General features: G+C 45.8%; 2 protein-coding genes across 5 annotated transcripts in view; both read left to right on the top strand.

The window, feature by feature from the left end:
• The window catches only part of LOC141172013 (sulfotransferase 2B1-like), a 388130-nt gene that overhangs the window by 45477 nt on the left and 326802 nt on the right, over window positions 1-15851 (top strand). The gene's annotated exons all lie outside the window — the stretch shown is intronic.
• The window catches only part of LOC141172014 (sulfotransferase 2B1-like), a 913436-nt gene that overhangs the window by 45471 nt on the left and 852114 nt on the right, over window positions 1-15851 (top strand). The gene's annotated exons all lie outside the window — the stretch shown is intronic.

Consider the following 15851-nt stretch of genomic DNA (forward strand, 5'->3'; position numbering starts at 1 on the left):
CACTCATCCCCCTCCTTCATCCTAATCAGATTGTACGCCCCCCTGAGATCCAACTTAGAGAACCATTTGGCGCCCACGATCTGATTAAAGAGATCGGGAATAAGTGGGAGCGGATACGGATCTCGGACCGTTATCCGATTAAGTTCACGGAAATCCAGGCAAGGGCGTAGGCCTCCATCTTTCTTCTTCACAAAGAAGAACCCCGCGGCCACCGGGGAAGATGAAGGTCTAATATGCCCCTTAGCCAGACTTTCAGAAATATAATCCTTCATGGCCTGCCTCTCAGGACCAGAAAGGTTATACAACCTAGATTTAGTTAACTTGGCCTCAGGGAGCAGTTTTACAGAACAGTCATACTCGCAATGAGGAGGTAGTTGCTGACATCCTTTCTCCGAGAATACATCCTCAAAGTCCGCCAGAAATGGAGGTAAGACCCTAGGAGTAACCGCACCGATGACCGTATTCATGCAGTTTTTATTACAGAATTTACTCCATTGGCTTATCTCTCTAGATTGCCAATTAATAACCGGGTTATGCTTAGTTAACCAAGGAAGGTCCAACACTATAGGAGTGGGAAGACCCTCCAACACGTAGCAAGACAACAGTTCTTTATGTATTGCCCCCACTTGAAGTTTTACGTTATGCACAGCTTGCAAAAAACTTCCCTGACCGAGGGGCCTGGCATCGATCGAGAATATGGGGATGGGTTTAGCCAACTCACACAATCGCATACCTTGAACCCGGGCAAACCGAGCGTCCATCAGATTAGCCCCGGCCCCACTATCCAGAAGAACAGATATCCTCTCAGTTCTCGTACCCACCACCACCTCCGCCGGTACGAGAAACTGAGATGAACCTAGGGACGAAATACCTACTCCCAGATTGCCGTCCACCACACAACCTGGGATCAACAGTTTTCCGACGACTCTTCACTCTGCAAGGGACGGGATGGACAGCCCACAATAAAATGTCCCTTTCTCCCACAGAAGAAACACCTTCCTGTCTTATGGCGCACCACCGGTCCCCTCCCCTGAAATGATGTCCCTCCTAATTGCATAGGCTCCTCTGGACTGACCAGGGGAACCTCCATACAAGGGACCCTTGTAGAAGGTGGAGTCATCACAGGGTACGGATTTATCCCGCACCTCTCCTGAAGCCGTCTGTCAATGCGAATAGCAAGAGTCATAGCGGCTTCCAGTGACTCGGGAGGGTCATACTGAGCCAACACATCCTTTAATTTGTCGGATAAACCTTGACAAAACTGGCTCCTAAGAGCCGGGTCATTCCACTGGGTGTCCGTGGCCCACCTACGGAACTCCGAACAGAATTCCTCCGCCAGACGATCTCCCTGCTGGATCCTACGTAACTTAGATTCAGCAAGGGAGATCCGATCCGGGTCATCATATACGAGACCCAGAGCTGCAAAAAACCTAACCACTGACTGGAGAGCCGGAGAGCCTGGGGGAAGAGAGAACGCCCAAGATTGTGGGTCCCCTTGTAGGAGCGAGATGACAATTCCCACGCTTTGTTCTTCACTCCCCGACGACCGAGGCCGCAGCCGAAAGTACAACTTGCATGCCTCCCGGAAAACAAAAACCTTGTCCGGCCCCCCAGTGAACCTGTCAGGGAGAGCTACTTTAGGTTCTGGTCCGGCTTGCTACTGGGGATACAAAACCTTGGACCTAACGTCCGCCAGCTCCATGGACAAACTCTGCAACTGCCGAGCTAGACTGGCTACTGGATCCATGGTAGCTGGAGAGAATCTTAGTGGGTCGGTGAAAATGTCACACTGACTCTGCGTACAGGAGGACAGGGGCCTAAGCTGACCCTAAGCTGGGGCCCTGACTAATCCCTCTACCTGGAGGTACTGTTAAAGGTACAGAGGTCCAGGCCGCCAGCGTAACCCCTACCTCCTGAGGATCCCTGCACCTCAGTAATCCAGTCCTGAGAAGGACCCCGATCACAACAATAGGGGACAGGAAATAATATGCCAACACACAGTACTTAGACGAACGAGACAGTACAAGGGTCAAACCAAAAACCACCTTGCATACAAAAACTACACCACAACTACTGAGGGAACACCAACGGGAAAGGAGATAAATGATAAAGCGAGGAAGGGAAAAACCACTCCAAATACACTTAGCTCAGAACTCCAAAATACCACGATCCGCTCTGTTTGTCTGTATGAAATGCTTTCACCGACACTTCCCTAACAGACCGGCAGGCATTTGAAGGAGTCCCACAACTGCAGCATTGATTGCAGCTGGGCGAGGCTGGACCTCGTCTAGCACAGAGAGAGAAAGTTAACTCCCTCACTGCCGAAAAACACAAAACACCAAAAAACTCAGCTGCGAGAAGTCAGGCTGTGTAATCGTGACGATCTTCGTGGCGACACACCCGTGACAATACCCTATAACTGTATAGCAGACTCTCTCCTTTCTAAATGGAATTTGTCATTACTGTGACCATGCTCTATGAGTCTTTAAATTCTTAGTGGGGTTTTTCCCAAATTTTGGCAGCCCTTGCAGTCACAGCAAGGGGATTACCACCCGTCCCTTTATAATGGGAACATTTTTTTTACTGAGACCCTCCTCTATGTCTCTTCAAAGGGGTATTGGGTTGCGTCCAAATTTTTGGCAGCCCTTGCAGTCACTGGATACGCAATTACAGTATAGGAGACCCCCTTGTTAATAATGAGAACAACAAAGCTAGGGCCGACTGCTGGCCTGTTAAGAAAAGTAAGGGCCGTCTGATGGCCCAATAAAAATTGGCTTTATGACTTTCAGAGTCCCTCCATCATAAATAAAAAAGGATGTGTCTGATGATGTGTCACTCACCACATTGCCAGATAAGGTTGTAAAATGTTAAATTTACATTTCCCGGTGAATGCATTTGTCTTAAAAAATAACGTAAAAAAAACAAAACAATAGGATCTTTCTTTAGCGTAAAAAACAGCGTCACCAATTTAACCTCAATGTAATCACATTGTTCAGCTAATGCACCTCCTCCTCCATCTCCGAAATGACTACATCAGTCACAAGCTGACAGCACTGCAGCACTGCCTTGGCCAAGCGGCAACAGGCTGTGCTGAAGATAACATGCTTAATGCTTAACTGACAAACCGCCCAGCACTGCAGAGTTGTTGAAAGTTGTAACACAGCAGCCTGATCTGTGTCTCTCATCGCGGAACATGCAGCCAGGCATGGTCATGTGTGACAATGTTCGGAACCTGTTGACGGAGAAATGACCGGATACAACCCTGCCGAGAATCAGTCCTTGCTAAGAAAAGTGTGTGGGAAGTTTCCCGGACACTCTATTTTTACTGAGGAGGAAACACACGCAAATACAGGGAGAGCATACAAAATCCTTGCAAATGTTGTCCTTGCTGGATCCCAGCGCTGCAAGGCTTCAGTGCTAACCACTGATCCAATGTGCTGCCGTTCACCCTCTAATATCTAACAGGCTGGAGAAACTTGCACCTACTGCCACTCTATCTTCAGCTCCTTTGTGAGAAAATGTATTTGGGCAGCCACTCAGCCTACCAAATAAAATTCCTGAGAAGGAAATTGGGGATGGCTTCGCTACTGGTACTGGGGGCAGTGCTAATACCATGGCGTCATACCATAGTTTGCTGGAAATATTCCAGGCTGGTAGGATTCAAGCAAATTCCCACAGAAAAGTACCAGCAGTAATGTTCAGGCTACATTTCAAGTGCAAGAAGCTTTAGAGGACTTCCTGGGAGAATTGACACGCAGGATAGATACGGTTTCCCTCTATGCCAGTCCTTTCACAAAGATAAATGGACTGGCTCTGTACCGTCCCTGTCCACATTCACCTGTCCATGTGTTTGTGGTTAGGCGGTCCTTCCCAGTAAGTGCACAGGGGAGGGCACTGGTAATGTTGTGGGACCCGTGCTTGTGGAAGGAGGAGGCGATACCGGGAAATATAGTGGAGGCTGGGGACCGAGTATGGACACCCGGCCGCCGGCATGAGGTTGTGAAAAGCTTCCACCTCCACGAGCTTAAAAAGCCATATTTCAAGTGCAAAGAGCTGGCCAGAAATCTGGCAGTTTAGTGTTGCGGCCTGTGGGTGGGAGGCTGGCTGCATACTTTCACTTGCATTCCAAGTAACAGAAAACTAAGCAGATGGTGGCCTCTATCATCATCATGGCCTCACCTCGGCACTATGAACTCTCCTGAAGGAGAAGCCAGGGCCCGCCGGAGGAGTCTCCGGTTCTCTGGTGGGCCCATCCAACCCTGCCGAAAAGCATCCCTGGTTAAGAAAAGTGTTGGGGAAGGTTCCCGGACACTCCATGGCTGCTTTTTTAATGTGGATCGGCCATGCTTATGCATGTTATTTCTCAAAACGCATTTCAAATCAGACCATTGTCCAACTCTGTATTAAAGACATTAAAAGCGCAAAGAAAAATGTGTGTGTTTCAAAGCACCACCGACAAGTGCGAGTTGATGTTGGACGGGCTGCCATTGCTTTTGCAACAAGTTCAATTACAGGACTTCCTGGGAGAAATGACACGCAGGGTAGATACGGTTTCCCTCTATGCCAGTCCTTTCGCCGAGCACCTCCATGAGCCTAAAAGGCCACATTTCAAGTGCAAGCAGCTGTCAAATATTTGGTAGTATAGTACTGTAGCCTGTGGGTGGGTGGGTGGCTGCCTGCATACTTGCGCTTCCATACCAAGGAATGGGGTAGGGACAACTGAATGCTGCAGTGGGACAAGGACGTGCACGGTGATTGTTGCAAGTCTGCAACGACAGGTGCATGGCGGAAGGTATCTTCGCATGCTTCAAGGATCACTTATTATGGGCACACTTTTAGTCCGTGACCTGCGAGTCAGAGATGCTTCTAGAGGTCTTCCCCATGCTGTTCCCATGTATTTTCAGCACTTTATGCATGTGTCTGATGATGTGTCACACACCACATGGCCAGATAAGGTTGTAAAATGTTAAAATGACATTTCCTGGTGAATGCATTTGTCTTGGTTGAAAGCAATGCAAAAGTGCAAAAACGCATCAAAAACGCTACGTGTGAACATAGCCCAAGTTGTGGAGGAGTATTTTGTTTTTGGTTATTTATTTTGCCTTATATACAAGTCATTACCCTGGAAATTATGTTCCTTAAGATATTTCCCAGGAAAATTCATTTTGGTTTTGTTTTTGTATGTTTTATTGTGAGTCCGTAAAAGTGGTGTAATACTCTGACCACATTGCTGACAGCAGTGATCTGGGAGTCAGAGATGCTTCCAGGGGTCTTCCCCATGCTGTTCCCATGTCATTTGAGCACTGTTCACTTCGATTTGTGCAATTTTTAGGCCCCCTGCAGACCGCCGGGGGGAACCGTCTGAAAAATGCTCGAGTTTCCCTTAGACTTGCAGTACATTGGACTCATTGCTCGGGTCGAGCACCCGAGTATTCCAATTTGCTCGACCCGAGCAATGAGTGCCCGAGCATTTAAGTGCTCGTTCATCACTAATAGTAATACTATATCATTAACATCGAAGATTTTTTCACCCTAAGAGTAGTTTGAATTAGAGTCAAGGTCAACTCCTATTTATCAGATTATGCTGCTTAACTGAGTGTTTTCGGATAAACTCCTATATTACTTTAAGAAATCTCTCTATTACCAGGAACTAATCTCAGTCATAACTCTGCATAATGTGGCCGCGGACCACATATCATTACTTTCATTTTAGACCAACACATTAGTGCTTATTAAAACCAAAAAACAGCTACCTCATCAACATGTTTCACCATTACTGGCGTCTTCAGGGGTAATGAGGCTACAATGACTACTGGGCGTATCCCATGACCTTATAAAGGATTATGTTAAACTATTGCAGGAACCAAAGGATTCTGGTAGTGTGGGGCAATGAACAATCAGAGACTGGTTTCTTTGATGAGAATAGTGTATTTGTGCAACAGCAATAACACCCCAAAACAATATACAGATAACCCGTAGTGACATGCAATGAAACAAGTCCAGTGATATAAAGTCCTTGAAACCTGTATAGCAAGTCGGTAAAGTTCATACGACGAAGTCTTACACAAATGTGATCAAAAGGTGAGTCTGACACACTGGTGACGTGGCTTGATTCAAATATCGCTGGTGTAGTAAGAGTCCGATCCAGGTATGCAGTAGACACAGGGAAGTCCAGGAACAAGTTCACAAGTTAATCCCAGATGCGGCGTAAATCCAGGGGAGTCCAGAAACAAGGTCACATATTCCAGTAATAGTTCCAACCACCCTCACCGGAGGGAGTGAACGAAGGGTTAAACAGTAACACACAGTCCAGAAACACAGTTCTTACCAGGTAGAGTGAACCAAGGGTTAAATTCCAAAGTCAACAAGTTAATGATAACACAGTGAGTGTAGCTTACATATGCAGAGAATGTCCATAGCCATGGGTAGAAGCTCACTGCTGCTGAGAAACACCTGAAGTTAAACCGGGTAACACACCATCCTGGTAAATACACAAACGATCTGGGAGATAATAGAAGGACAAGGCAGTTGGGTTGAAGGGAAGCGGAAGCAGAATACTCCAGCAAGGAAGCCAGCACCTGAGCCGGGTCTTAAACAAACGAACAGGAAGTAGGGCACAAAAACAGCAAACTCCATTTTAACCAAGGGAAATATCATTCACAAGGTTACCAAGAAAACCCGAAATACTGACATTACTCCCCCCCTAAAGACGGCCTCCGGACGATCCCGGACCAGGCTTGTCCGGGTATCTCCGATGAAACTGAGCAACCTTCAGAGGAGCATTGATGTTACTTACTGTTTCCCAAGAATCAGTTTCAGGAGAGTAACCTTGCCATCTAACTAGATACTAAAGACGTTTCTTATGAAGTCTTGAATCAACAATATCCTGTATCACAAATTGTTCTTCGCCATCAACCAACACTGGTGGAGGAGGAGATACGATACGTCCCTGAAACGTGTTAGGAGAAACCGGTTTTAATAAAAAAAACATGAAATACTGGGTGTACCTTTAAAGTTTGTGGTAGCTTCAGCCGACAGGCCACAGAGCTCACAATCCCAGTGTTCTTGAATGGACCGATGAACTTCTGTCCCAGTTTCTGCGAAGGAACACCCAATTTTAGATTCTTGGTGGACAACCAAACCAAGTCTCCTACCTTATACATAGGTGCCGGTTTCCGGAATCTATCGGCAGACTTCTTGTAACGCTCCTGTGCTACGGTCAGAGAGTCCTTCAAAACTTCAAGATTACGTTGCAACACCGCCACCCTGTCTTCAATCGCTGGTACCGAAGTAGCAACCAGAGACCTAGGCAAAATATTTGGATGATATCCCAGATTGGCAAAAAAAGGCATTACCTTCATGGAACTGCTCTGAGAGTTGTTGTACAAAAATTCCGCTAAAGGAAGTAGCTTCAGCCAATCGCCTTGCAAATGACTGACATAACAGCGTAAATATTGATCCAAGGTTTGATTTGTCCGTTCGGTCTGCCCGTTAGAGTGAGGATGGTATGCAGAAGACAAGCAAACATTAATGTGGAGCGCAGAACAAAATCCTTTCCAAAATCTAGAGGTAAATTGTATTCCCCGGTCAGAAATGATCTCATCAGGTACCCCATACAGCCGGAAAACGTTCTAGATAACCAGATCTACTGTTTCTGTAGCTGAGGGAAGACCAGTACACGGAATGAAATGAGCAGCCTTCGTTAAACGGTCCACTACCACCAGAATAGTATTTTTACCGCCAGAGGTGGGTAACTCCACAATAAAGTCCATCGAAATAGACCCCCAAGGGCGAGACGGTACAGGTAGCGGTTTAAGAAGACCAGTAGGTGAAACGCGAGGAACTTTGTACCGGGCACAAACCTCACAAGAGCGGACATAGTCGTTCACATCTTTCAAGTAGGTAGGCCACCAAAAAAAAATGACTTAAAAATTCCTGCGTCTTCTGTACCCCCCTATGACCAGCCAATACGGAGTGGTGGACCAATTTGAGAATTCGAAGTCTCACAGCCTCTGGGACATAAATACATCGATTTCTATGCCACACACCATTCCGAAGGACAAGATTCACGTTGTCAGGTGGAGCAGCAAGAAATACGTCACCGTCTTAGGCCAGCTTGATCTCCTGCCACAAGTCCCGGTCCTGGAGCACTCCCACGAAATTGGCATGAGACAAGATGGTCTTAGACGGGGTCCCAGGTACGGAGTCCACTGCATGGATTCGGGATAATGCATCGGCTTTCCCATTAGGTGAACCTTGACGGTACGAAATAATAAAATCAAACTGGTTCAAGAACAAACTCCACCTAGCTTGTCGAGCAGAAAGACACCTGGCGGACTTAAGAAATTCCAAATTACGATGATCCGTGAGTACTACTACCTGTTGAGTTGCTCCCTGCAAATGGTGTCTCCATTCCTTAAAGGCGGAAATGATTTCCAAAAGTTCCTTATCTGCAATATCATAGTTCAGTTCAGCCGAGGATAATCTGCGAGAAACGAAGGCACACTGGTGCAGCAAACCTTTGTCTCCGGTTCGTTGTGAGAGGATAGCTCCCAATGCACAGTCAGAAGCGTCCACCTCCACTATGAAAGGCAGTGCAGGATCCGGATGCATCAATATCGGAGCCATGGTAAAACAAACCTTGATGTGATCAAAAGCTCCCTGGGCTTGCGAAGACCATAAAAACTTACCCTTCTTGGTGAGGAGAGTGATGGGACGGACAATTTCCAAAAAATTCCGGAAAAAACGTCTATAAAAGTTAACGTAACCAATGAATCGTTGTACGTCCTTAATGTTTCCTGGTACCGGCCAGTCTACGATCGCCTGGATCTAGCTGGACTCCATATTCAATCCCTGAGGAGAAATAATATAGCCTAAAAATTGAATTTTAGAGCAATGAAATTCACACTTTTCGAGTTTGATGTACAAATGATTATCTCTCAAACGTTTAAGCACGGTATTGACATGTTCCCGATGTTCCTGCAAGGAATTAGAGAAAATGAAGATGCCATCCAGGTAAATTAGCACATAATGGTCCAATAAATCCCTGAAAATATTGTTGGCTAAATGTTGAAAATCAGCAGGAGCGTTACAGAGTCCGAATGGCATCACTAAATATTCATAATGTCCATACCGGCATCTAAAAGCTGTCTTCCATTAGTCTCCTGGGCGTATGTGGAGTAAATTATATGCCCCGCGAAGATCTAATTTTTAAATACTTTGGCCTGGCGAACTCTTTCCAACTATTCAGGAATTAGTGGCAACGGGTACCTGTTACGAATGGTTACCTTATTTAACTCCCGGTAGTCAATGCAAGGTCTTAGAGTCCCATCCTTCTTCTTTACAAAGAATATAGGGGCTCCTGCTGGTGAAGAAGATAGTCGGATACACCCCTTGGCTAAATTCTCATCTATATACTCTGGTAATGATTTTAACTCCGGAGTCGCCAGCGGGTAATCATGGCCGAAAGGAATCGCTGCCCCAAGAAGCAATTCTATAGGGCAGTCATACGGTCTATGTGGGGGAAGTTGATCTGCCTTCCTCTTGTCACAAACATCCGAGAATTCCAGGTAAACCAGAGGGAGAGTAGGTACCTGTATTGCCTTTTCCAAGTTCTGGGTAACTGGAGCCGCTACCGTTGGATTGATGGTAGGACTACACTTCGGGAGGAAGGATATCGCCTTGGCTTCCCAATTGATGTTTGGATTTTGTGATCGTAACCAGCGAATTCCTAAAATTGCAGGAAAATGAGAAGATATTAATATGAATGAAAGTGTTTCCTGATGGTCTTGTTCCATCTTACACTCCAGAAGCACTGTCTCCCGATCGACTGGTCCAGAAACTAATGGGGAACCATCCACCGTTTCCATAGTGACTGGTGAAGCTCTTAGTTGTGTCTTTATACCATATTCCCTGGCAAAAGAGGAATCCATGAAATTCCCACCTGCTCCAGAGTCTATCATGGCAGAACTTGTTATCCACTGTCCCTCCTGTGTCACCCTGGCCTGGATGCCACAAAATGTAATAAAGCTGTGTCTGAGAGCAAGGGGGAGGTTCTCTAGTCAGGGGAACATTAGCATGCAGTACCTCCTGTCTCAGGCCAGGAGGGGGAGCAGGCTGCCTCTATAAAAGCTGGTGCTGGGGGCAGGGTTAGAGAGAGCTGGACAACCTGTCTCAGGATTCAGGTCCCAGAGCAGAGAGGGACAGTTGTATTGCACCCTAAGAGGAAGTGTGGCAGTAGGAGAGCCACAAGCCTAAAGACAAGAGGCAAAGAGAGCCTGTCTTGGCAGATAACGGACTTAATTTACCAGACTTTGGTGTCTGAGGCTAGGAGGATTCCACATTCTCCAGCAGATAACCAGTCCGCAGGGGACTGTATATTCCTTGGCCTAAGAAGCCAGGAGGCCCTGCCACAACAGAAGGGACCAGCAAAGCCGTACAAGTCTGGGAGCAGAAAGGAACCCACGTCGCAGGTCATACAGACGAGAATACACGGAAAGCTCGGAAACGTGGGCTGTTACCCTATAAGGAGGAGATAGCCAGAAGGAGCACAGAAAGCATGGTAGGCCTACACCCTCACACTGACCAGGGCCAATTTCCCCGTTGCTCTCAGACATCCAGGTCCCCTCCTAGCTGGGACTGTTTGTGGGTCAATTTACCTGTTCTAGTAAAGACCCTGGACTGCAACCTGTTGTCTGCGTGCTCCTTGCTCCTCCAGCACTATCAGCACTGGGACTCTCACTACCATCACTCCCAACATCCACTACACTGCCCTGGGGCCGCACTCTTCCCGTGGGGAGTCACACCATCTCAGCTGCATACATCATCAGCCCCAGCGGTCTGCCTTGCAGCGGCGGTTCCTAATGACCGCAAATCCACGGGTGGCGTAGTCGAACATAATCATCAGCACATAACGGACTACCACTGGCCTGACCACCCTGACCCACGGAAACGGGTTGCCACTACTACTCCCATCGTTCCCCTATTGCCCGGATCCGTGTGCCCTACGGCCCAGGGGACGAGTCACTCCCACTGAATCTGAATAGGACGAGAGAACAATGTGAGTATTTCTCCCCTTGATCCTTAGGGGAAGTTGGCATCAATATTGAGGGAAACACAGCATCTAGATGTAGACTGGTCTCCGAAACTTCGGACTCAGCGTCTGTGTTATCATAATCCCCTACTACCGCCAACACCTTGTTGGGTCGCCTGGGACATTTAGGACAATTGATGAGAAAATTGTCCGATTGACCACAATAAAAACATAAGCGCTCACGGAGACGGTATTCATGGCGTTCATTACTCGCTCGATTTTGTAGCGAGTCCACCTGCATAGGTACCTCCTCAGCCTCCCGCGAGTTCTTGCCTGTGGTTTCCCTAGATGGGAGAGAGAAATTAGTGATGCGATTTACAGCTGCCCATTTTTCTTGTCTGCGTTCAGTTAGACGGATATCAATACGTACACAGTGTTGTAAAAACAACTCAAACTCCTGTGGAGACTCTGAACGGACTAGCTCATCCTTGATTGCACTGGACAAACCCTTTCTAAAGATTGGCAATATAGCATTGGTATCCCAGTTGGTGTCCACCACTAACCTTTTAAATTCAGTAACATATTCTATGACTGAACATTTCCCCTGGTGTAAGGAAAGCAAGGCAGATTCAGCAGTAGCACGGTGGTTGGGATCATCGAACATTTGCGCCATGGCTGTCAGAAAATCATCCAAATTATTTAGGTGGGTATCGTTACTTTCAACCATAGGATTTGCCCAAGCCAGTGTCCGTGATGTTAACAACATAATAATACATAAAATCTTAGATTTATCAGACAGGTTATAGGAAGAATGTACATCAAAGAATAATATACATTGATTAACAAACCCACGGAATTGACTTCGGTCACCATTAAACCAGAATGGAGGCAATTTGGGCATACTGGTGGATGATGTAGGCTCAGTAGGTAAGGCCTCCCAGACTTCTAACCTAGTACGTAAATCTTGAAGAGCCTGACCTAACACTTGTGCATTATGGTCAATCCGGGACTCCATGTCTCTAATCTTATTGTGTACAACCTTCACGTCCTGCTGCAAGGAGTTAATTATAGTGAACAGTTTGTCTGCCTGTGTCTCCGTCATTGCCCCAGCAGAATCCTCTTTAGGCTGGAGTATCCTGTTATACTATTGTAGGAACTCAAGGATTCTGGTAGGGTGGGGCAATGAACAATCAGAGAAGGGTTTCTTTGATGCAAATAGTGTATTTGTGCAACAGCAATAACACCCCAAAACAATATACAGATAACCCGTAGTGACATGCAATGAAACAAGTCCAGCGATATAAAGTCCTTGAAACCTGTATAGCAAGTCAGTAAAGTTGATACGACGGAGTCTTACACAAATGTGATCAAAAGGTGAGTCTGACACACTGGTGACGTGGCTCGATTCAAATACTGCTGGTGTAGTAAGAGTCCGATCCAGGTATGCAGTAGACACATGGAAGTCCAGGAACAAGTTCACAAGTTAATTCCAGATGCAGAGTAAATCCAGGGGAGTCCAGAAACAAGTTCACATACTCCAGTAATAGTTCCAACAACCCTCACCGGAGGGAGTGAACGAAGGGTTAAACAGTAACACACAGTCCAGAAACATAGTTCTTACCAGGTAGAGTGAACCAAGGGTTAAATTCCAAAGTCAACAGGTTAATGATAACTCAGTGAGTGTAGCTTACATACGCAGAGAATGTCCAGAGCCACGGGCTGCTGCTGAGAAACACGTGAAGATTAACCGGGTAATGCACCATCCTGGTAAATACACAAACGATCTGGGAGATAATAGAAGGTCAAGGCAGCTGGGTTGAAGGGAAGCAGAAGCAGAATACTCCAGCAAGGAAGCCAGCACCTGAGACGGGTCTTAAACAAATGAACAGGAAGTAGGGCACAAAAACAGCAAACTCCATTTTAACCAAGGGCAAAATCATTCACAAGGTTACCTAGAAAACCCGGGATACTGACAGATTGGTTGTGATGTCATAAAGGTCATCCACTAAATATACCAAGCATGTTAATAGGGCTATAAATAACAGAAGCTCTCACAGGTTTCCATGCTCATGACACGTGGCCTAGTCTTATCCAATGAAGGTTTATAGTACAAATTTCAGCATATACAGTACAGACCAAAAGTTTGGACACACCTTCTCATTTAAAGATTTTTCTGTATTTTCATGACTTTGAAAATTGTGCATTCACACTGAAGGCATCAAAACTATGAATTAACACATGTGGAATTATATACTTAACAAAAAAAGTGTGAAACAACTGAAAATATATCTTATATTCTAGGTTCTTCAAAGTAGCCACCTTTTGCTTTGATGACTGCTTTTCACACTCTAGGCATTCTCTTGATGAGCTTGAAGAGGTAGTCACCGGAAATGGTTTTCACTTCACAGGTGTGCAATGTCAGGTTTAATAAGTGGGATTTCTTGCCTTATAAATGGGTTTGGGGCCATCAGTTGTGTTGTGCAGAAGTCAGGTGGATACACAGCTGATAGTCCTACTAAATAGACTGTAAGAATTTGTATTATGGCAAGAAAAAAGCATCTAAGTAAACAAAAACAAGTGGCCATCATTACTTTAAGAAATGAAGGTCAGTCAGTCCGAAAAATTGGGCAAACTTTGAAAGTGTCCCAAGTGCAGTTGTAAAAACCATCAAGCGCTACAAAGAAACTGGCTCACATGAGGACCGCCCCAGGAAAGGAAGATCATGAGTCACCTCTGCTTCTCAGAATAACTTTATCTGAGTCACCAGCCTCAGAAATCACAGGTTAACAGCAACTCAGATTAGAGACCAGGTCAATGCCACACAGAGTTCTAGCAGCAGACACATCTCTTCAACAACTGTTAAGAGGAGACTTTGTGCAGCAGGCCTTCATGGTAAAATAGCTGCTAGGAAACCACTGCTAAGGACAGGCAACAAGCAGAAGAGACTTGTTTGGGCTAAAGAACAAAAGGAATGGACATTAGACCTGTGGAAATCTGTGCTTTGGTCTGATGAGTTCAAATTTGAGATCTTTGGTTCCGACCACCATGTCTTTGTGCAACGCAGAAAAGGTGAACGGATGGACTCTACATGCCTGGTTCCCACCGTGAAGCATGGAGGAGGAGGTGTGATGGTGTAGGAGTGCTTTGCTGGTGACACTGTTGGAGATTTATTCAAAAATGAAGGCATACTGAACCAGCATGGCTTCCACAGCATCTTGCAGCGGCATGCTATTCCATCCGGTTTGTGTTTAGTTGGACCATCATTTATTTTTCAACAGGACAATGACCCCAAACATACCTCCAGGCTGTGTAAGGGGCTATTTGACCAAGAAGGAGAGTGATGGGGTACTACGCCAGATGACCTGGCCTCCACAGTCACCTGACCTGAACCCAATCGAGATGGTTTGGGGTGAGCTGGACCACAGAGTGAAGGAAAAAGGGCCAACAAGTGCTAAGCATCTCTGGGAACTCCTTCAAGTATGTTGGAAGACCATTTCCGGTGACTACCTCTTGAAGCTCATCAAGAGAATGCCAAGAGTGTGCAAAGCAGTCATCAAAACAAAAGGTGGCTACTTTGAAGAACCTAGAATATAAGACATATTTTCAGTTGTTTCACACTTTTTTGTTAAGTATATAATTCCACATGTGCTAATTCATAGTTTTGATGCCTTCAGCGTAAATGTACAATTTTCATAATCAAGAAAATACAGAAAAATCTTTAAATGAGAATGTGTGTCCAAACTTTTGGTCTGTACTGTATATATTTTGTGCTTATTTTGAGGTCTAGCCACACTACCACAGCAAATAAATACTGATTGTTAATTTAGTGACAGGTGACTGACTGGGTCTGAGCCTAGCATTGTAAAACAGTTGGTTAAAAGAGGGTAAGGGTGCATGCAACATGAATGGGGAAAGGCTTGGTGTTCGAGGTGTACATGGGGTAGGTGGTAATTATGGAACAAACACTGGCATAAAGTGGCCTCTCCTCGTCTTCCTCCATCTTAACATCACACAAAGTACAGTCCTCAGAGGTGGCACCCCAATTACCCTTGCTTGCCCCATGTTACAACTCTCCAACCATCAAACTGACTATGGAGAACCACAGATGATCGAATCTGCAGAGCTGTTCACATATTCTATTCCATGGTCTGCTCCAAAGATTCACAGACTCAAGAGGAGGAAAGCATCTACACCAAATTTTTATTCAGTTGGATCAGGGGCCAGACAAAGTTGGGTCTGAGCAGAATCCAGACCCTCGTCACCAGACGTTAAATGCAGTGGTGGAGGTGATTCTGATGAGACTGTTGTCACGATTCTTCCACTCACTGCATGACTGTTATGCTGTCCTATGGAAACTGGTTCATGCAGAGTTGTCAGTGCTTTGATTGACAGCCTGGCTATCCAATCCTGTGATGGGTATGCTGGGCTGTTGGCATTGGCTGGCAAATTTTGGCCTGGGAGGCAAGCACACAGCAGCGGCCCATGAGCAGCGACCGATCCCTATTGCATTTATAATATGAAATTTACCATTAAGGCGGGCTTAATATATCAGACTCTAGACAGAAACAACCTCACCAAAGATCTGATGGTCATTACACAGAAATGGTAATAGAACCAATATATCTACATAGAAGCAGTAATAGCACCAAGACTACTACACCGAGATGATACCAAAACAAAGCTTAGGCTTTGTTCTCATGCAGCATTTTTTTTTTCCTGTAGCCAAAATCTGCCCTCTCGGCAGTAAAAATACCCATTTTTCAGCATTTTAGTGGCGTTTTTGGTGCAGATTACATGTGTGTTTTGTCTACAGTGCATG

The sequence above is a fragment of the Phyllobates terribilis genome, unplaced genomic scaffold, assembly GCF_046119375.1.
Source record: "Phyllobates terribilis strain yellow unplaced genomic scaffold, ASM4611937v1 Scaffold_12__6_contigs__length_324123572, whole genome shotgun sequence".
Lineage (NCBI taxonomy): Eukaryota > Metazoa > Chordata > Amphibia > Anura > Dendrobatidae > Phyllobates > Phyllobates terribilis.